This window comes from Alligator mississippiensis, chromosome 4, assembly GCF_030867095.1.
Source record: "Alligator mississippiensis isolate rAllMis1 chromosome 4, rAllMis1, whole genome shotgun sequence".
In the NCBI taxonomy this organism is placed as follows: Eukaryota; Metazoa; Chordata; order Crocodylia; family Alligatoridae; genus Alligator; species Alligator mississippiensis.
The window spans coordinates 121,895,323-121,918,456 of record NC_081827.1 but is presented as its reverse complement, the minus strand read 5'-3'; the positions used below and the strand labels follow the sequence as shown (position 1 = coordinate 121,918,456).

Genomic DNA, 23,134 nt, shown 5'->3' with positions numbered 1-23,134 from the left:
CTATCGTAACCCTATCTTGGAGGCAATTGTGCACTTGAGCAAAAGTGTTACAGGCAGACAGAGAGATTAAGCCAGGGGTGGGTAATTATTTTGGGCAGAGGTCCACTTACTGAGTTTTGGCAAGCCACAAGGGCTGCATGACAGGCAGCCCAGGGCATATTAATATTAATTTTCTAAATTTTTTAGGGGCCCCACAGGCCGGATAGAATGGCCTGGCAGGCCGCATCTGGCCCCTGGGCCACATTTTGCACACCCCTGGATTAAGCCCTTTTTTATATATAGGAATTAGCCATTTTTAAGTGGAGACTTTGCTTTGGATATCTAAAGATTAGTGTAACTTTTGAACTGTGATTCTCTTTCCCACCCTAATTCCAGTAAAACAGTTAAGTACAATTCAAATTATATTTAATTAAATAAGATTAACAGACTTCATCTGGAAATGGGTAGGCAGGATCCTCTGGGAAGCAAGTCTAAGGGGAAAAGGAGTGCAGGGGAGCTGGCTGCACTTGAAAGAGAACGTACTAAGGGTGCAGGAGCAAGCTATCCTAATGCAACAGAAGAATGGGATGGGAAGTGCAGTAGGAGACTGGCCAGGTGAGACAGCAATCTAGTCAATGATCTGAAACTCAAAAAGGAATTCTACAAAAAGTGGAAACTTGATCAAAGTACTAGGGAAGAGTGTAAGAGGCATGTAGGGAGAAAGTTAGGAAGGCCAAGGCATGATTTGAGATGCCGCTAGCAAGGGACATAAAAGGCAATAAAAAGGGATTCTACAAGTATGTCAAAGCTAAGAGAAAAGCAAAAGAAAACATAGGTCCCTTGTGGAATGCAGAAGACAATCTAGTTACGGAAGATGTAGAGAATGACTGAAGTAGTTAATGCTTTTTTACTTCAGTCTTCAGGGTCCATTAGTGGATGATGAGCCCAACTGGGAGCAAAGATAGTTAAGGAGACAGATAGCCTAGAAGGCTGGAAGAGCAGGTTAGGGATTACTTAGATAAGCTAGAAGTTTTCAAGTAGACAGGGACAGGATGGCATAGACCCTAGGGTACTGAAGGAACTGGATGAGGAAATTTCAAAGCCATTCTTTGAGAAGTCATGGAGGCTGGGTGAAGTCCTTGAAAATGGAAGATTGGAGAAGAGCAAATACAGTGCCCATCTTTAAGAAAGGAAAGGAGGAGGATCCAACGAATTGTAGACCAGTCAGCCTGACCTCAACACCTGGAAAGATCATGGAGCAGGTCCTCAAAAAATCTATTGTAAAACTCCTAAAGGAGAACAAGGGTATAGGTTGTAGCCGTGTTGGTCTAGGGACATAGACAGACAAGGTTCCTTGGGTGAATTTGATATCTTTTATTAGACAAATCCAAATAGTTGGAGAATAGTTATTATTCCATCCAGGAAGAGCACACACCAACTGCTGGAACTTCCTTAGCCTGACAAAGGGTTTTTGAACTCGAAAGCTTGCTTAATAACTATTCTCCAACTATTTGGATTGGTCTAATAAAAGATATCAAATTCACCCAAGAAACCTTGTCTGCCTAAAGGAGAACAATGCAGTTCCAGCATTAGGCCTGTGAGAATGTTGGCTACAAATGTCCAACTCTGGATCCTTAAAATTCTGGTTTATTAGGCAGATTGAAACACTGTAATGAAGTTAAATCATAAACCTTGGGGCTGGTCTCCACACACACACACACACACACACACACACACACACACACACACACACACAGTAGCTAGCTACAAGAGTCAGGTATACCTATCCCACAGGTGCTGGAGTCTGCCGTCGAGGCTTCTTTCAGCATGGTGTTATCCTCCAGAAGGAGGTCACCGGCTGGTCCTTCTAGCTGGACAGGTCAGGTGTTGGTCAAGTTGGAGATCAAGAGGGTGCCGCTGAGGGTCACTTTTCACTGCTTTTTATCTGTCCTTGGCAGACTTTGGTGACCCCCCAGTTTTCAGGTTTGCCCAATCCAGGGGTCGTTGACCCTCGTAGGACTTCCCCCTTGGTGGCTACTGGATGGCATCTGTCAGCCCCAGAGGTCATCTGCATGTACGTGCAGATTTGGGAGTCCGTTGATGAATTTTGAATAGGGCTCTGGGAGCTATCAATTTGGAGATATTCAGCCCAAAAGTTGGTCCCCAGCATTGATTAACTCAGACCAGGGTTTCTAGCCCTTGAACAGTGATGTTTAGAGCATTCCCAGTTGCTACATTGTCTTCTATTGATTTCTTCTGTTGGTTGATACGCGGTTTTTCTATGTGTTAATTACTGCCTGCTACTGTGTTAAGCATTCAATCACTGATTCACTCACTCTTTCAGGGGCCCGCCTGATACAGGGAAGCAGCAGTTTGATTCCTGCCTTTGTTAACATTGTTACAATGTATAACTTACTTCTGAAACTAAACACATTTAGTTGAAAGGTGAGGGGTATAAAATATAAGCTACAAGAATAATGCCATGGCACACAAATAGATAAAAATACCAAAATACAAGGGGAGATACAAAATACACACATACAAACTTTAAAACACAATTCCTTATCTTATACTGAAAGAAAAAGGAAGGAAGAAAAGGTAGAAGAAGAGAAACATAGCCAAAGAGGGGAGAGCAAATGCAGGCAAGAGGAAAAGGGGGCTTTCTGCTACAAGAATAGGAAAGTACTTGATTTGGATTTGGATTCGGTGGATTTGGAGGACAATTATTTGATTTGGAAATTTGGATCACTGTCCCTAATTGATTTGGCCAAATCAGCTTTGGAAGATTTGGTGCTGATTCAGAGAGATTCAGTGATTCGGCCATAGAGTATAATGGGGAAATCACTGAAATAGCTATAACTTTGACATTTTTTGGCAGATTTGGATGAAGACAGCAGCAATGGTAGTCCCTTCTGAGGGCATGAAGCCTGCCAAGTTTCAATGAAATAGGTGTAGGGGTTTCTGGGAAACCACACCTGAAATTGCTGAAAGCAAAACTTGTGTCACGTGTGTGTTAAGGGGTGTAGGTTGTAGCAGCATTGGTCTAAGGACATAGCCCAGACAAGGTTCTTAGAGTCAATCTGATATCTTTTATTAGACCAACTGAATAGTTGGAGAAATTCTTCTTTGCAAGCTTTTGGGTTTACAAACCCTTTGTGAGGATGAGGAAGCATCTAGTTGGTGTGTGCGCTCTTACTGGATGGAAGGAACAGTAAAGAAGCCAAAGGCTGGCATGCAATGCAGCAAGAAAGTCAGTCAGTGAAAATGGAAATTTAGGCATCAGGGGGTGAAAGACAAGCTGGGGGGAGAGGGGGAGTGGTGAAAGGGGGATGTAGCAAGTAAAAGTGAAGAGGTACCTGCTACCTGGGGAGTTGGATGTAGTGTGTCATAAATCCAATGTCTATATTTAGTCCATGATTTTCTGTATCTAGGAGTTTGATGAAGTGAAGTTCATAGGCCTGTCTGTGAAAAGTGGCTTGTAAATTCAAACAAGCACCAAACCTCTCTAACCTCACCACCAGAAGCCAATTTCCTACAGCCCCAAACACGCCAAATGGATGCATACCATGCCATGACAAGTAATGCAAAACCTGCCAACATATCTCCAGTACTCCCACAAACTGCACACCAGAATCTATTACAGACAAGACCCAACTACCTGTGGGGGCACATTTCTCACCAAAAAAAAACACTCTTTGTCTCCAATCTCTCAGTCCTAATCCTCAGAGTCCCACCTAGAGGTCCCACCAGTTGAGAAAACCTGGCCTAGGGAAATTGCATAAATCTCCTTTATTGCAGGTTTTCAACATGTTGGATAAGCATTGGTCAGGTATGATCTAGAAGTAGCTATGCCTGGAATGCTCTTTAAAGAGCAACAATTGGAAGCCCAGGAGCCCCCCCACCACCATCCCAGATCACTGCAAGATCATAAAAGAGCTATGCAGCCCAAAGCAAGTGGATATTGGAAAGGACCACATTCAAGGGTAGGAGAATGAAGCCACAATCCACAACTGGCTTAGGTATGAAAGAAGATGAAAGCACCTGGAATAAGGTGAATTAGCATTCAGAGTGGAGAAAAGAGATTCCAAGGCAAGGACTGCACTGAACTCTGGGACCAGAGAAGCAGTGGAGCACTGCATGATGGGGGATCTCTTCCCCAAATGCTAATCAACCCATGTCTGTACACACCCAACTCAGCATTTATCAGACCAATTCCAGTGATGATTGCTTTATTGGTACCCAAAACACTGAGTCTGCCTGTTTGCATTGTGAGCTCCCTTAGAGTAACAGCCACCCATAGCCAGGAATGATCAGCTCGTATTGTCCAGAATAACAAAACAACTCTGGTATACTCCCTTGAGCCATCATTTACCCATAAACAAACCTAGTGTTTTCCCTGGAACCATTGTTGTTTCTCTACAAAAAAACCCTACCCAAGCTCAAGTTTTTATTCTGGTGGTTGTATCCAAAAGCTGCACCAGTTCCACTGGGACTTCACTTTCTCCTTTTCTGCCTGGTTCAAGCTTTATGGAGTGGTGAGACCCCCCCCCCCCCCTGCTCTCTGTTTAAGCCCACTTTCTAAGCCTCAGACTTGATTTCATCTCTCTCTCTCTCCTTCTCTCTTACTCCAGGCATTACTTTATAAACCTGACTTTTGTTGATCAGACTTGAGCTAGATTTCTCAAAATACCCAATTGAACTTGTGTAATACTGTAACAGTTTTGTTTGTTTTTCCTTGTATGGTTATTACTGTTAGTATCATCGTAAGTTTCATATACCTGGTAATAAAATAACTTTTATGGTCACTGGTTGCCATACTCTCTATCCAAACCTCATTTACTCTTTCCTCTCCTTGATCTCCACCCCCTGCCCCCATTCCCATTTGCTCTGCAGCAATGCTTCTTTTACCTAAGCTAAAGATCCCTGTAAAGCCCCAAAATCTTGTGGGGTCTTCTCATCAAGGGAGTTGCCATCAGGACAACTGGGACAAGAGCTTGGTAAGTGCTGAGCTGTGGCATATGAGGGTGTCGGCCTGTAAATGCTGATTGACCCAGCTAGCTCAGATGTGCTCTGTTCTTATGCTGAGTCTGGGGCACATGAGGGTATCAGCCTGGAAATGCTGAGTAACCCTGCCTGCTCGGACATGCTCTGTTAATCTCTGTGTGTGTGTCTAGGTGTTCAACTGATTTGGTAGCTGGAGGAACCCAGCCCCATGGGAACTAAGCCCTGCAAGGTAGCTCCATTGTGGGTGAGGACTTGCAGGAGGGAGAGATAGAGCTCTGTATAGAAACATAAGTGACACAAGCAGTACATTGATAGAATTCCAGAGACCCCAGAAATGTAACTCTAATAAATGAGCACACCATAAAGGGCTGGGTAAATCTGATAACAAAACCCCTGGCCCAAAAGAGAAAATGTACCAAGGGTAACAAGGGTCAGTCTGAACCTAGATTACCTTGCTGTTCTCTACCTGCTTTCTGTTTGATCTGGCTTCTCAAGTCAGCTTACCCTCTGACTCGGTGCTGCATCTGATCCCCTGGCTCCTGTGGCTTGACTTGCCCCCAGACCCAGTTCTCAGACTGACCTCCTGGTTCCTAATTTGGGTTGTCCTTAGAAACCACTTACTCCTCTCAACCTTGGTCAGCCCCTCAAAACCTGAATGACTCCCAGACCAGTCCACCTACAACCCAGTATGACACTAACTGACTTAGGAGGCTAAGTCTCATTTTCAAAAGTGATTTAAGCACTTAGAACCCTAAATCATACTGGCTGCCTATATACATGCTCGGGGGTGGGGGTGAGAGTCATTTCAATTAGAGTGGTGCCCAGACAGCCACTCTAATTAAAATACCTCACTGTCATGTGTATTAAGCTTCTATGTATTTAGAAATGACTGCAGGATGCTTTATCTCAACCTTATTTGATGAGGTTGAAATAAAGTGCCCCTGCAGCCCTTATATAATGTGCAGGGGCTTAACACATGTGGCAGTGAGTTAACATTGAAGCATTCTAATTAAAACACAAATGAGCATGTGTATAGGCAGCCATGGATTCTTAAGACTAAAGCTTCTAAATGTCCATGTCACTTTTGAAAGTAGGACTTGGAATTCGAATCACTTAGGTGCTTTTGAAAATGTTATTGTAAAAGGAACATATTTTTTATAGGTAATCCAAAATTACATTTCAATAAATATGAAAGGCATATTTGATTTTTTTCTTTCCCTGTCTCTTCACATGTCCTAAGGGTTCAAATGAAGGTACAGCTAAAAATGAAATGTGAACACGGTCTCCTTTCTTAATGTATCCCCTTGCATCAAGTCACTTCTGTTTACCTTACTGACAAAGATTTTTTTAATGATAGTAATATTTAGTAATGCAGAGCCAAGACAACCATGGAAGGACAAGCTGGATTCCATCATGCATTATCAATATGTCAACTGGGTTCTAAATATAGAATTTTTACTACTGATGATTACGTAAGAAGCAGAAAGAATAGTTTTGATTTTTCAGACTTAAAGCTGACTTTGCAGTTCCGGAAGTCAATAAAGAATGTCTGACTTATAAAATGAACAGAACTAATCTGGAAACTGCTGAGAAAAAAAAAATGTTGTACTCCCAGCATGTCAGCATGACAGGGTCACTTTTCTTTTCTGACCACAACTCTACTTTAAAACTAACCTTTCAACAATGGTTCACTTTTGGCCATCAATCCTGCTGCTGTTGAAAGGTAATAATAAAATTCCCATTGACTCCACCAGGAACAAGATGAGACTCCAACTAGCACTTATTTAACATATAGTGGCTTTATGGCATACAAAATATTCAGAATAAAAAAGTCCTGACTTTTGGGCTAGAAGCAAGTGACTCAACACTATGTTTCTCTCAACTCCCTATATCCCTGTACCCCAGGCACATCTAAATGAGACACCGTACTATACATTAAAGCAAATTACTGTGCAATAAGCATCACCGTCTACATGTGCAGGTGCTTACTACTCAGTCATTTCTTCTAATTGCAAGTAAATTTGCACTAAATATTTGTAAATCCAAGTAGCAAATTTACTTGCAATTACTTACTGGGCCATACAGCACATGTAGACGACTAACCAGGAACAAACTTGCTCCTGGTCAGCTGGGCAGCAGGGGGCAAGAAATCACTCCGAGCCCCTAGGCACCAGAGCCCATGCAGGGACAATGTCCCCGTGCCACAGCAGCACAGAGCTCCTAGTGATCATGGATGGGGGCAGTTACCAGCCCCATGCCCTGATCAGATAATTGAGGTGCAGGCCTTGGAAAGAGCTGCAGGGGTGGGGTGGGGTGGGGTGGACCCACCCACCCCCACCCTCCCTTCCGCAGTCCACCACAAGCTGCTAGCTGCCCCATTGGCAGATTGGGATGGTGCGGGGTGGGACCTGCTTCTCCCCTGCAGCAATTTCCAAGTCCTCTGCCCCCAATCTGGGAGCTGCGGCCAGGAGCTCCCTGCTGCTGGGGCAGCAGAACATTGTCCTTGCCTGGGCTCTGGTGGCAGAGCCCACCCTGGTGCAGGCAGTCCCCCAGTGGCAGGGAGCAATCTCCCAGCCTCTGCCAGCAGCCAATTTTCTCCTGGCCCTGTATTTCCTGCCAGTCCCTGGGCTAGCACCCAGGGTGAGCCTAGTGCTCCCCCTCACTGCTGCAGGGGGCCAGTACAGGGCCAGAGGGGGCAGGAGCAGGCTTCTGCCTGTAGCAGCAAATCTGTTTCCACATCCCTATATGTGTAGATGCCTGGCTGGGGTGGGTTTATGCTAAAGCAATTTACTGTAAAGTAAACCCACCCCACAGTATTTGCACATGTCCCCTTACACCTCAGATCATATGTTTGTTTTCTGTTCAGGGGACAGTGAATGTAGTGGATTGTATGTGGAATTTGTTGTATAAACCAAGTCAAAGAAAATAAAACTAGACCTTATGCTGGGTAGTATCCTTAGTGAAAGTAGTACTGGGTAACATTCTCAAAAGCAGCTTGGTGTCACTGGAAGTCAATGGGACACAAGCACCTATGTCACTTCAGCAAATGGGACCTAGATCACTTCAGCCTTGTTACCCATTATCTAAAAGCAAAACAAAGTGTATTAATATAAAAGCCAAAGCAATCTTGGTCATCTATTGGTAGCTCATTTCATTAGGGGTAGGATAGAACCCCCACCACTAATGTATCTTTAGTTTTATTAGCAAAGTGGTGCAGTGAAGCAAACTTTCCAGACAGAAGGGTGATTTCTACATGTAAAGCTAAGAACTGTGAGTAGGGGAGAAGTCAGATGTGGGTAAGTTACAGGCAGGACAAATGTGGGAAGTGCAAGCTATCCAGGAACACAGTTTTGTTTGTTAAAGGCATTTAATCGTGGGGCAATAAACAAATTCATGGTTCTTAAAGACAAATTAACCCCTAATAAAAAAAAACAGAAAACCACAGATTTTTTTAAGAAGCCATTAATACCTGTGTAGTTTCAGAACAGGAGACATAGCACATAACCTATAACATCCTGCCAAAGAAAATTGTTCTCAGTGCAACATGTTTAGACTGACTAATGCTTCTTTGTCCTTTTCATTTATCCATGAAGGAAAACCCAACTCAGTGGCTGTATCTAGTCTTCTGTTTGGCTTCTTTGATTTATCATGTGATCGAGCTCAGATAGAAAGCAGGAGGTTTCTCTCTACCCAAAGGCTGGGGTCTCCTTGTTTTATCTAATGGCCCTGTTCACTTTGATATAGTTACTCCTATAACTTTACATTTTCCTATATGCTAATTTAAGCTTCATATACAACCTGAACTCATTAACAAATATGTAATGATACAAATAATTGGCTACAACTGAGTATTTACTGTGTACCAACGCCTGCTGTTGCACATGTTCTATTATTCTTCCTTTCCAGTTTCTTTCAGCAGCAGGGGCAACAGCTGTGAGCACATGGAGCATCTCTAACAATTGCAAGACTCAGATGTTAAATCCTACAGCATTTTCCCTCCCCCCGCAGTAGTGATAAGCTCCATTACTGTCTCTATACTCTGCTCAGTCATGTTCTACACCTGGGACTAATTTCTATCTCAGAGTCCCATGATCCTAGACTTACTTTTGATTAACCTTTTTCATCCTCACTACATGCATGAGAATGAAGTCATTTTTAAATTCCTCATGAGATTCTGTGTGAGAACCTTTCCAGATAAAATAAGGCTTCCAAAATATGTCTTGGTAATACATCTACACACTGCCCTCAAGATGTAAAAGCTTTCCGGGAACATGCTGTGTTCTTCACATTCCATGTCTGCATTAGAAAGATTCAAGATATTCTGTGCTACAAAAAATAAAATAAAACAAAACAAACACATTTTTCAGTTCAGTGTGGCATAGCAAATTTAAATGAAAATGTCTCCTTTGTAGAACTAAATAGCAGGTGCTCTTAAAACACTAACTCAAATACAGCTCAGACCAGCTCTAACATAATCTCAAACCAAGAAAAATATTTCCATGACTTCTGGTTTAATTTCAGTGGAAACAATTACTTCCAAGTCAATAACTATAGCCCTTAAGTGCTTCCAATCTCTACAGTGCCAATGACAACAAAAACAAGAGGAAAAAAAAAAGAAACCCAGTGGGAACCTGAAAGTAATGCTGACCATATTAAAACAAAACTGCAATTGATTTCCCTTGCCCAAGCTTAGATAAATTCAAAGTGTACACAAACAACATTATTATTAAAGGGATTAAAGATTTAGAAAACATCAGTTAAGAATCTGAGGGTTTGTCTTAGAATAGGAACTAAAATAACTAAACGTGTTTCAATTTTTATCTTTGGAAATTTCAGTTTATGCCTATAAACAGATGTTTAGTTTCTCTTGGGAGAGTTCCTGCTCTCCAGGAGAAACTCCAAGTTCATGACTTTTCTTCCAGATCAAAAATGGCTATTCTGGAAGAAAAAAACCTCAGGAACAACACAAGTGAAATGGTGCCTGGGAAAATATCTTTCAGGAGGCTGAATGACAGTTATTTAGAATCCCAGTTTGCTTAGCTCCCTGTTCCCTTCTTCCCCCACAGATCAAGAGAGAGAGTGTGTTAGCCCAAACAAGCATGGAGCAGAACATGCCCCCTGAGTGTTTCTGGCTTGAAAAGCCTAGCACCAAAGCATGTAGGGGGCATGTTCTGCCTCCAGCAGAACCCCACCATGTTTTGGACCCAATCAGCCTGGAGTCCACTCAAGCCAGAGTGGAACTGGCCAACCTGTCCCCTATAATTGGACTCATTTGGCACCAGCATCCCCTGATAGGACTTCAGCACTTAGTGCTGAGAAGCACAGTTCCCTGCCCATCTGTAGCTGGGCTGGACATGGCATAGGGAATTCAAAGCTAGAAGACTGGGCATGGGGCAGGCCTGGAGTAACATGCTTTCCATGTTGCTGACCCAGCAAACCCCCTGCTGTCCATTACTGACCCAGCAGACTGCCTTGTCCCCATCACTGATCTGGCAAATCCTCCCACCCCCGTCAGATCTGGAAGATACCCCACCCCACTTCAATGATCCAGAAAACCCTGTACCTCCATCACTGATCTTGCAGATCCTTCTGCACCCCCTTCACTGACCCTTCAGACCTCATACCCCTTACCTGAACTGCAATACTTTGTACTCTAGGGCCTCCTGGCAGGCCAATATCAGCACCAGAAGCTCCCTGTTCCTCATCTCAAATGTCTTTACAGGGATTTTGGTGTAAGTTTTTCTACTAGGAAAACAAACCTGGGAGAATTCTCCTGGAGCGTTTAAATATATGCACGCAGGTTATAAGTGAAAATTTATTTCAGACTATAAACTACCTTGACTGAACTTAAGCTGGTAACAAATTGACTTGATTACAATTAAAATAAGACATTCAGAAATAAAAAATAAAAATTTAAACCAATTTAGTTATTTTTGTGTGTGTGCATAGACATAGGACACCTATACACATGTAAGACTGCTCCAATGTGCTATAATTACAATGCATCAGAGCAGACTTAATTAATTAATTAATTACCACACTCCAGCAGACTCCAAGGTCACATGTATCAGCATTCCTGTGCTGAAAAATGGCAGCAGGGGTGCTTTAACTAAAGCTCATTCAATGAGCTTTAGCTGAAGTACCCCCGCCATCATTTTTCAGTGTGGGGATGCTGATACACATGATGCTCTGAGCACTTTAATTGGAGTGGCTCTCAGAGCCACTCTAATTAAAGGATCCCCACCCTACCTCCCCCCGCCCCCCAACCCCAGAGCATGGGTTTAAATACACATAGAGATGATTTAGAATGAAATTAAACCAGCAGTGCTGATTTCAGAAGCATCTGCTAGGGGCAGTGGCGTCTTAGAATGATGACTGCATCTCTCCTTACACTCTGATTTTAACTTAATTTCAACTTTCCCTTTCATAGTTTGACCTGTTAAGTGTAGAATATTAGGGTGTTCAACCCCTTTTAAAAGATCTTCCTTTAAAAGTAGCATTTTTAAAATTAGAGATCTTTAATGAAATGTTACTATTTTAACCAAAATTGGTGTGTATTTAAGAAGATAATAAATGCAGTTCAATATTTTTTTTAAAAGCATTCTTCTATACTACTGGAAACACATGGACTATTATACTGTGTTACTGCATGAGAGCTAAGCACAAAACTGACTTTACTATAGTCTAAATGGTGTGAAATGCACAGTAATTAAAGAGGGGTATAAATGGTGAAAAACAAACAGAGTAGGATTGGAGTGTTATTGTAGCCATGATGGTTATTGGAAATATGCAAGAAGCAAGGTTTCTTTTTGGTGAGATTTTTTTTTGGACCACTCTATGTTTGGGAGAGATGTAAACACAATTTTAGAAAGAAAAGTAAACATAGTTTTAGAAGTTAGTTAAATAATGGTTTTCTTGGAATAGATTGTGTATAATCTTAAGAGCAAAAATAACTTTATTCATACCAGTAAAATACTTGTGTGATATAATTTTTCATGACTAAATCCATAAATTACTAGTAAGTAGCACCTTCAATATGGGATTAATGATAACAGTGTCCCTTTAAAGTGACAGATTACAAAATTCAATATACACAGTGAGAGCACTGACAAGTATTTGCAGAAATATTTCAGGGAAATATTCAGGGAAATAAAAGGAAAGGTGGAGAGAGATAAAATAAGCCATCTTTCTCAAGCATATGTTTGTTGGAGTTGGAATTCTTCGTAGTTAAGAATCTACTTCAGCTCCCTCAGTTGACAGGGTTTAAAGGGCAGGAGTCTCATTTATTACATACACACGTCCTTTGTGTGAATATCCACAGTTAGCATTACTGTGACAGATCTATGCCCAGGAGCTGTAATGGGTCCCCCTTGGTACCTGTGCAACTTCTACCCTGCTTGAGATCCCTGGTCTCCCCTCCATTCTCTTTCCTGCCATGCCTTGCTGGAATTGGTTCACTTGGAAAACTGCCCAGGACCTGTAAAGCAGCTGCTGGTCTGCCATTGATTAGTACACTAGCAACACTGGACCTTATGGGTCCATTTCATGGTCTCCAACCTCCCTTCTAACTATGCACATGCCTCACAGGTATTGCCAGTTAATGTTCAGTTGGGCCCTTGGCCCCAGTCAGTCTTCTAGCTCAGTTCAGTGGACCTTGGCCCCAGTCCAATAACTTGGTTTAGTGGGGACCCAGTCCAGTTTGATAGCTCAGACCTCAGGCCAAGCTTGATATTGCCATGTGGCAGGTGCCACTTTCAGTCCACTTTCTCCATGTGGTGGGCACTCGACCTCACTCCAACCCCCTGCTGCTTCTTGGTTCCCATGTCCCTAAGAGGCTCAACTGGCTCCCGGCACCTCCGTTCAACACAGGGCTCTTTCCAGACTCTGTCTTTAAGAACCTCACTGGCCCTGGATACATTCTTTGCTGTTTCTGAAAAGGACACTCCCAGGCTCCAGATTTGTCTGCTGGGTCCCCAAACTTTCATGTGCTCACAGGCACCCAAAATGGGGCAAGCAACAAAAAGGCCAGCCCTTGGGCTATAACAGAAAGCATAAGCCCACAGACAGCATAAAAAAAAACAAGCTCCTCATGAGCCCCAGGTCCTTACTTGAAGTTTTAACCAGCTGTTCTTGCTTGGTCACTCAGTTCTGCTTCCCCCTGAGGATGGAAGCCTTCCCTAGTGGCTGCCCCCTTGCTAGTCTCAGCTTGCTTGTATCTTCATGAAGCTCAACCCCTAGGAGTCAAGTGCCTTCCCTGTGCCCTCTGCAGGTGCTCTTCTTTAGTCCTGCCACCTGGGCCTGCTGGAGCAACAGTTCCTCTCTCCTCTGTTCTGAGGCCAGTCTCAGGAGGTATCCCTGCACCCTCAGCACTGCAGTAAGCTCCCTGTCACACCAGCTACTTTACCCCATTGCTTTCCTGCTCTGAGTGTCTGCAACACAAGAGTCCTCAGCTGCACAGCTTCTCCAGTCTCCAGGAGAGACTTGTGCCATATAAGTAATGCTAAGTTTTTTGTTTTCATTGTTTTAGGCTTGTTGGTTGTAGCTGTGTTGGTCTAAGGACATAGGTAGATAAGGTTCTTTGGGTAGATGTGAATCTTTCATTAAACCAACTAAATACTAGAGCTGTGCGAAGCTTCAATCCCTGATTCAATTCAGTGGAGATTTAGCCCAATTCGGTAGCTGAATCTCTGAATCCAAAGCAAATCAGGGGACCCTTTAATCACTCAAATTGAAATGGAACCCTCTGAATCTATTCAGAGAGATTTGGAAAGATTCAGAGGTTCAACATAGAGACAGCTTTAAATGTTTTTTCTATATACTCTAGGTAGCAGGCGGCTTGTGAACACTGCGATGCTGGAGCGCATTGTGTGTCCCACAGGGGCACGGGGGGCTCCCCAGCATGCTCAGCAGCAGACCCAGAAGTGGACCGGTGACACTTCCAGTCAACTTCTGTGTCCATCGGGAAGCATGCTGGGGGCCTCCCTGCACCTCCCTGGCTCGGTGACTGGTGCCTCTTGGGTCTGGGAGGACACTCAGAGTCTCTCTGCGGCTGATTGCCAGAGAGGCATGGGGGGCCTCCCCAGCGTGCTCCATGGCAGACCCAAAAGTGGACAGGAACTACTTCCAGTTCACTCCCTGGCTTGCTGTCGAGCATATGGAGGGCCTCCCCCTGCACTCCTGTGGGACACTCCATGAACCACAGCATTGCAGCAATCACGAGCCATGCCTGTTACCTCAAGGTATGTAAAAAAAAACCCATTTAAACCTGTGTCTGTGTCCAAATCACTGATTCAGTATTGAATCTTCAGATTCAGATTCAGCCGAATAGAATCAGGGACAGTGATCCAAATCAACAAATCAAATCACTGTCCCTGATTCGGGCAGAATCTGAATCCAAATCTGAATTGAATAGGGCCCGCTTCGCTCACCCCTACTAAGTACCATCCTGGAAAGGATGGTATTTAATAATGTGTAATTCATGGGAATTTTCTTTTTGTACCGCAGCTGTACACCATTAGTTATGACATACCATCCTTCCCTGGAACTTATATGGAAAATCCACAAACAATTGCAATCCATACAAGAAGAAGACCCAATTCTTAAAGAGATCTTCCCAGAACCACCCATCCTAGCCTTTAAACAAGTACCAAACCTTACCAACCTCATCACCAGAAGCAAACTTCCTATGACCCAACCACACCTAATGGACACAGACCATGCCAGGACAAAAAATGTCAAACCTGCCAACACCTCTCCATTACTCCCACAATTACTTCACCCCATAACAGAACCATCACCATTCCTGGATCTTATACCTGCACCTCCAGAAATGTAATATATCTCATCCAATGCACTAAATGCCCTGATGGAAAATATGTGGGAGAAACCAAACAACAACTGCGTACCACAATGAATGGATACCAAAAATCTATCAAAGACAAAAATGCCCAATTACCTGTGGGTGCGCACTTCTCAAAAGACATCCACTCTTTCGCCAATCTCTCAGTTCTAATCTTCAAAGGGAATTTACAAAACACCTTTTGTAGATGAGTCTGCAAACTTCACTTCGTAAACCTACTGGATACAAAAAATCATGGACTAAATATAGACATTGGATTTATGGCACATTATAACTTGCCTGCCATCTGATAACCCCAGGTAACCTGTCTGCATTGTTCCAGCTATATTTTATCACTAGTTCAATGTTCCCCCTCCCCCCAACCTACCTGTCTCATACCTATTGTCTCCTATTCCCTATGAACTTCACTACCACACATTTGCATTTTCTCAGACCTGCTTTTATCATATTGGCTTCTGTTCTACCCAGGAGAGCACAAAAACACCAACAGACTCTCCCTATGCCTGAAGAAGGGTGCTTGTGCCTGAAAGCTTGCAAAGAATATTTTTCCAACTGTTTAGTTGGTCTAATAAAAGATACCACATCTACCCAAAAAACCCTGTCTGCCTTGTTTTCATTGTGTTTTTCTTGTCCTTAGTTTCCAAAAATAATACTCAACCCCTTTCTTGGGTTAAGTTTTTAATTATACTTTCTTGTCTTTCAATCCTGAATCACATTCAGAGTTTACCTTACATCAGTCCTCCCTCCCAAGGATCGCAACCTTGATGTAGTGGAGTAGCTTGTGCACTACTAATGATGTCAAGAGCAATGCCGCTTCTGGCATTTTGTATTCCTGGTGGGGTCACCCATGGTGGCAAGGTCAGGAACAAGGTTTCCAGACTAACAGATATCCAAAAACCAAAATAAAAGTTCTCAGTGGTAGAGCAGACAGACAGAGAAGGAATACTTCATAATGAAGGCTGCAGCAGAATAGAAATATCCAGTTGTCTTGGTTTTCCTTGCCATTGGAATAAGGTTTCCTTCCCACAAAGTAGCATGTGGTGACTGATGTGTAACAGCATTCTCATGTTACAAGAAAATATAAACAGGCATCTTCCTTCAATAGGAAGTCCTATGGCAGTGGTTCTCAACCATTTTAGACTTGAGGCATACCTTGGAAAACGTCAGCTCTAAGTTTTCACTCAGTTTTTGACTACAGAAAAATAATAGAGCTATCTTCTGCCACAAAGAACTCAGAAAGACCACGACAGGTCAGAATGTTTTCAATGCTATTAATTCCTATGTACAGTCCCTGGGTTTATCATCTGGATGAAAATACACTTGGAATTCAGTGTGCAATATGGCAGCTGCAATAACGATGAGGGGGGAGGCTTATTCTGCTCGCCCTGTTCAGGGAAGGGGGATAGAAAAGGTGCCCTAACATTCTGTCTCATTTCACCTGAATGAAAAACTGTCTCCAATGAAGTCTGCAACCTAGAACCATCTGCATCCTGATGGATAACCCTAACAATGACCAACCAGAGCAAAGGACAGCAAAGGAAAGCATATTACTTCCTTTGTGCACAAGACTTAACATTTTAAAGGAGGAACATGTTAGCTTCCCAGTGATTGTAGTTAAAGATAAATTTTATTTTTGTGCTATAAATACTTGAACTAAAAAAAGGCAGAATTAACATTCCACAAGCTACTAAAAACAGACAAGTTAGAAACTGCTCAGATTGTATTTTCATGTAAGTACCACCAATATATTGACCTAGTTTTATACTTTGCTAAACTTTTACTATTAATTTGAATGTTTACTTCTCAGGGAAGACTTAAATTATAATTATTTTTCAATGACATTCTCTTCCATATGATTCACACATCTGCAAAAACAGTAGTAGATGTCTATCCTTATAAGGCACTCATGAGGAAAGATTAACATTTAAAATTCCTTCTCCCTTATATAATAAAAAGTTTAAATACTAAAGTAGAAAGTATTTTAAGTCCTCAATCCTGTAGTGTGGGTTACATGTCTATGATTTTCTTAATACTTGCATTGCAGTATTACTTGGAAGCCTCAGTCATAAACTATGCTAGCCACTGAATATATTATTAAAATAGAAACCTCGCTCTGCAGATATTACAATCTAGACACTGCAAATTCACTTTAGATTACAGGTTTGGAGCCTAATTTACCTTTTGCTATTTTTGCTGCTTAATTACTTAAGTTAGGCCATGACAGTTGATGTGCCAATTTCATCTTCATCTTTTTCACTGGCACTGTCGAATGCGTGGTGTTGGACTATAGAAAGGTAGTTAACAGTGATAGTCTGATGTTAGTCAGAAGGCAGAGCAGATATACACTGTATAAACCAAATAACTTAGAGATGGATAAGCTTTCATGAGCAGCAAGTTACTTCATCAGATACTCCTAAAGAAAAGCAGTAATTAGAATATAAAGGATAGGTAAAGGGGGAAAAGGAGCAGGCTATTGCTAGAAGAGACAAGGTGGGTAGCAGAGAAAAAAAACAAAGTTAACTCATTGAGAGTACCTAGGGATTATAAAAGATACTCTAGGTAATGGGTACAAACCTGTACTCTTGGTTTAGACCAGGGTTTGGCAACCTATGGCCTAGATCTGATACATAGGGCCATTCAATCCATCTCATGGGTGTGGGATTTCCACAGCATTTGGTAATGGGGAGCTTTGTTAGCAGTTACTTTCCCCACTGCACTGTGGGAAAAAGGGGCAGTGACCGGAGCTTCGCTTGTGCTGTCATGGGGAAGAGTAGAGGTGGCAGCTGGGTCCTGCCCACCCTCCTACCAGCCTTTGACCTGAACTGGGTTGCTCTGGCCTACAGCTCAAAAAGGTTGTTGACTGCTGGTTTATACCATGCCTAATACAATCCAATCTGTGGATGATATCTTGTTCTACAATTTCCCATTCAAGTTTTAAAATTTTTGTCTCTAAAATCACCTGTTTTGCAGTCTGAGATGGAATGTCCAGGGAGGTTAAAATGTTCTGTCCCAGTCTTGAATGTCTTTCTGGAATTGACGTCAAATCAGTGTTTATGCAGTCTTTCATGTAGAGATCACCTGTCTGTCCAATATAGATAGCAACAGAACACTGTAAATACATGATGCCATATATGGTGTTGGTAGAGATGAAGGTAAATGAATCTTGGATGTTATACCTTATATTATTTGGTCCAGTGTTGACGTGGTCTGTGTTGATAAAGGAGAAAAGTGTCTGGAGCAAGGTCTGACACCTTGGTGGGAATAGTGTTTGGAGCTAGTTTGTTATTGGAGAGACACTATTTAAGGTTGGAGGGGCTGTCTGTAAACCAGGACAGGTTTGTCCCTATGGCTATCTTGAGGTAGTCCTTATTTTGCAGGAGGTTTTGAAGGTCATTAATGATGTGTCTAAGGTGTTCGAACTATGGGCTGTAAGTGACAAACAAAGGGATTCTCTTGTCCTTGTCTCAGGGTTTGTATAGTATCTGGTCAGAGCAGGTTCTGAATCTGGCTCTGTCAACTTGATTGGCTATGGTTTTAGGATTATATCCTAAGTGTAGGAATTCCTGCTCTAGATCCTTCAAGTGTACATCTCAGTCAGTGGGATGAGAGCAGATACAGTTGTAACATACAGTTATAATCAGTAGGATGCAAAGAGACTATTTATATAGGAATGTGAGCTACAGAAACTTTCAGAAACCTCTCCTCTGAACTGTTGATCACACTGAAAAAAACATTTGTGTGTGACAACTCATTTTCTTTACATCTTTTGAGTAGTTTTCCACGATCCTATTAGCACTGAAGATGTTGTAAAGAATTCTGAGTTGGGTTTAAGAAAATGTGTAAACTCAATTCAAGAAACAGGTTGAATCAAATCTCCTTTTCCCTTGTATAGCCTTTTACATCAATAGAAAGAAAATGTAAAATAAATTGCAATTCAGAATGGCATGGTGTAATATCTCTTTTCATTGAAGTAAATAATTGTAAAAGAGACAAAACAATGGCATCACTAAATATTTCATGCTACAGCCAAGCAAATAATTCATCTTAAAATGTTTGATGAATTCTGCCTTGTTTACTACAAAAAAACTTTTAACAAGTCATATTTTGGAAGTAGTCCTAAATAATTTGTTGCAAATGTTGTGTTGATTGCTCTTGCAATTTAAACTGCATTGTTTAGCTGCATACAAATCAAAGTACTGTTTTCATTCTGTAATAAATAAGCAACTTTTACAAAATACTTTTTGTATGAATGTATACAAGAAGTATACATTCATATGTGCTACATGATTATTTGTGCTCATGAGCTGAACATTTCTTTCTATTAAATCAATTGCTAATAAAACTTGATTGCAAATATACTAACTAAAATAAACCTAAAAGTTATGGGAACATGGCCAAAGTGAATTAATTAAAAGTACAAATTAATTTGAATATTTTTTTCTGCATTAGCCTAATTCTATTATGTGCACCTAGCGATATTTATTTGGAAAACTCATGCAGTTTGGTCTTCATTTAAGAATTTAATAAATAATCATGCTATTTATGTCCAATACATATGTTCCTCTCTCTCTCTCTCTCTCTCATTTGTAAAAGAACAGTATTCCCAAGTGATATTTTTATTTTTGACAATGAAAAAATAATGAAGTAATTCTTCTGTTGCAAAGATCTCAGAAGGACTGCAACTGACCAGAAAGATTTTGACACTAGGGACTTGCATATTACATTTCTGGGTTTCTTTGGTGAATCATATGTAGGCACTCACACACTGAATAGGGTTAACACAGTGCAGCATCCCTCCAGCAGAGCCTTTAAAAGGATCTTATGGCCCTCCAAACAAGTATAGCCACCCAGGTAACAATCGCTGGTCTCAAGCCACAAAAGGAGTTATGTTGCACCTACATTTTAGGTAGCATGCTATCTAATGTAATCCACAGCCTCAAATTAACTATTTATTTTATATAATATCTGGGAAGTGTATTGTGCTCACGATAGGGATGCAGAAAAGGAATTGCCAAATCTAGCCAATAGGGAATGTCAATGAAAAGATCATAATCCAACCCCCGCTCACTGCCTCAGGAGGTGAATACTTCTCTACTCTTGGGTGGGATTTTGATTCCTCTTAAGGAGTAGGGCAACTGGGTCAATCCTTTAAAAAAAAAAACAACAGTATTAGATTCAGGTACTTAGATGGACCTGAGAGACTTGGATTCAAGGCATTCATCTGTGTCACAAGGCTTAAAGCTATCTATATTTTTAACCTCTCAGAATAAGAGTTTGCTAAGCACCAGGCATGCTGCCAAGTATTGTGGAGTGGGGTTCTCTCATGTTCTTCTGTTCAAGTGGTTCTGTTTTTTGTGGAATATTCATGCTTCTGGATTCTAGTGGTTGTGGTGCTCACCTGGCTGGGGAGACCTCAGTTCCCTGTAAAAAAAAAAAAGAATACTTGAGCATTTTAAAACAATGTGGAACAGAAGAAATTCAGAGCCTCATTCCAGAATACTCTATAGCTTAATGCTGAAGCACACTCTGGAGAAGTAGGAAATGTTCATTTAAATTCTCTCATGCACAAGGACTTAAAAAGCACTTGCTCACATCCCACCATGAAAAACTACTAGGGCATTGAGTCAAAGGATGGAGAGGGACCTATCCTCTGTTTGCAGCCATATCTGGTAGCTACATTCCAAGAAAAGATGGGGCATGGAGGGGAGGAACTCCCTACGTGTGAATCCCAACCAGGATTAGGAACAGGGTAGAAACCTGACTGCTAGTGGCATCAAGACTGAGGCAGTTCTGACATGCCCAGCAGCACAGTTAGGGGCTTGGAAAATTTACCACCTATAGGTATCTGCTGCTGAGGCAGGAACTGAAGAGAGCTTTTGAGGATCTAGCTTTATGACTTAGGCAGCCAAATCACTTAATGCAATTGAGTAGCCTCACAGTATCCAACAACACCATTTATATCTGTAAAGGGCGGTGCTGTTTGCGAGATTGGTAACAAAATAACTGTAACGTGCTTTGAAGACTTTGGATGAAAGACACTGGAGTTATGATCTCTATATGTCATATATATAATATAGGGATGGCCAACCTGTGGCATGTGTGCCACAAGTGACATGGGCAGCCTTTGTGTGTGGCCTACAGCAGATTGGGGAAAGGACAGAGAGGACAAAGCAGAACTGCAAATGAGGCAAGGGAAATTGATTGGAGTGGCACTCGGGAAGCGTGCAGGGTTACTTTGTGGTTGCTCCCCCCACTAATACATATACACAAATGCATACACAAATATGCACACACACATATTTATTATACATATACACTCACAGAGGCTAGGGAGAGACGTTACACATAAACCAGTATAAGTCACCAGAAACTGGTTCAAATCTGTAACACAACTGGAACTCAGAACACATAAACCACTTTCAAAATACTTCCGAATCAAAGGTACTTAGCTTTTCCTACTCCCAATTTAAGCACACGTGAAAAAAGTCCTCACCAAACTCTGAAGTCTTGGTCTACCTGAGAAACAATTGCCGTACAAATCACGTAAAGAAAAAAAAAGTTTCAGGATGACTGAATTTTCACTTGGCTTTAAAAGGCTCATGCTATCTGTTCCATTTTGGGGAGAGTTTTAGGGGGGTTGGGGGAGGCTTCCAGGAAATGCAAACAAGGCCATAATGTCTCTCTCAGCTCCTAATAAAGCTTTACAGACAGCCGCCTCCCCACCCACCACTCTCAAAGTAAGATCAAGAAGTCAGCTGCTTTAGTCAGGGATGCTCCTGCTAGAGGATCTGCTGAGATCCTGTCCAGCCCTGCTCTCCTCTGATCCCAAGCTGGGGGTAGAGTTAGTAGCTGACGTGTTTTGAAGTTGGGGTGGGGGAGAGGGGGGTGGTGTGCCTTGCTGGGGGGAGATAAGCACTCAAGCACAGACTGTTACAATACTTGACTTTATAAAGACAAAGCAATATGGCTTGGATGACAGAAGCTCATATAAACACACAATGTAATAATATGTATAATTAACTTAGATTAAAAACATATATACCCTTTGTCCATGGTTACTCATACATGTTGTCCAATCTGAAACAGCAAAGATAAAGGGAGTCTCAGCATTTAATTTGCCAAATGTACTTTTCCTCTTTCCTAAACTCATAGGAATCAAAACTCATGGAAGAGGTGGTATATTTTATTAGACCAACTAGATATTTGCAAACAAATTAAAATAATGCAAATAATTAATTAAAACAATGTGCTTACAATATCTAAGTGGTCTAATAAAAGATAAAAAGTGTTGATCTAGTTGGTCTACTAAAAGATTTAAAAAGGTTAAAAAACTTGTTTGCAAAAATCTAGTTTGTCTACTGAAAGATTTTAAAAGTTGGTCTAGTTGATCTAATTAAAAAGTTTAAAAAAGGCTAAAAAATGTGTTTGCTAATATCTAGTTGGGCTAATAAAAGATAAAAAGTTGGTCTAGTTAGTTTAATATAAGATAAAAAAATTAAATTATTTGTTTGCAAATATCTAGTTCATCTAATAAAATAAAAAAGACATTGGTTTAGGCCTAATAAAAGATTTAAAAGGTTTAAAAACTTGTTTGCAAATACCTAGTTGGGCTAATAATTTTTAAAAAGTTGGTCTAGTTGGTTTAATAAAAGATTTTACATAATTAAAATAATTTGTTTGCAAATATCTAGTTGGTCTAATAAAAGATAAAAAAAAGTTGGTCTAGTTGGTTTAATAAAAGATTAAAATAATAAAATAATTAGTTTGCAAATATCTAGTTGGTCTAAAAAAGATTTTAAAAAGTTGGTGTAGGTCTAATAAAAGATTTGAAAAAGGTTAAAAAACTTCTTTGCAAATATCTAGTTGGGCTAATAAAGAGTCGGTCTACGTTTAATAAAAGATAAAAAAATTAAAATTATTTGTTTGCAACTATCGAGCTGGTCTAATAAAAGATTTTTTAAAAAGTTGGTCTAGTTTGTTTAATAAAAGATTAAAAAAAAAGATTCAAATAAGGCGTTTGCAAATATCTAGTCGGTCCAATACAAGCGGGATCCTCTTCCACGGGTTGTGGTTCCTTCTGCCTCCAGACCACCGAAACTCATAGCACCTTCTCCCATCAGATCCGCAGGGACGAGGTCAGATCCCTTTAAAAAAGATCGGAGTTCTGAAAAAGACTTTTGGCAATTGGCTTCTAATGTTTAAAGCAGGAAAGAGCGAGAAGGGGGCACTGCAGTGCCCCGGCTCCTCCCCGAGGCTGTGGCGGGGCGGGAGCGGTGCCGGATGCCTCCTCCC

The 23,134-nt window shown here is 41.4% G+C and overlaps 1 long non-coding RNA gene across 2 annotated transcripts; it reads right to left on the bottom strand.

The window, feature by feature from the left end:
• Positions 1-8,354: 8,354 nt before the first annotated feature.
• LOC109283595 (uncharacterized) lies at positions 8,355-23,091 on the bottom strand. Of its 2 annotated transcripts, XR_002090826.2 has the most exons (6): positions 22,950-23,091; positions 21,885-21,919; positions 20,241-20,263; positions 17,802-17,924; positions 14,939-15,060; positions 8,355-9,309 (listed from the first exon to the last, which is right to left on the bottom strand). It is a non-coding gene; the product is annotated as an uncharacterized LOC109283595 (long non-coding RNA). The 2 variants fall into 2 exon arrangements; XR_009461820.1 differs by lacking the exons at positions 8,355-9,309; positions 14,939-15,060 and adding an exon at positions 15,068-15,721.
• Positions 23,092-23,134: the final 43 nt, after the last annotated feature.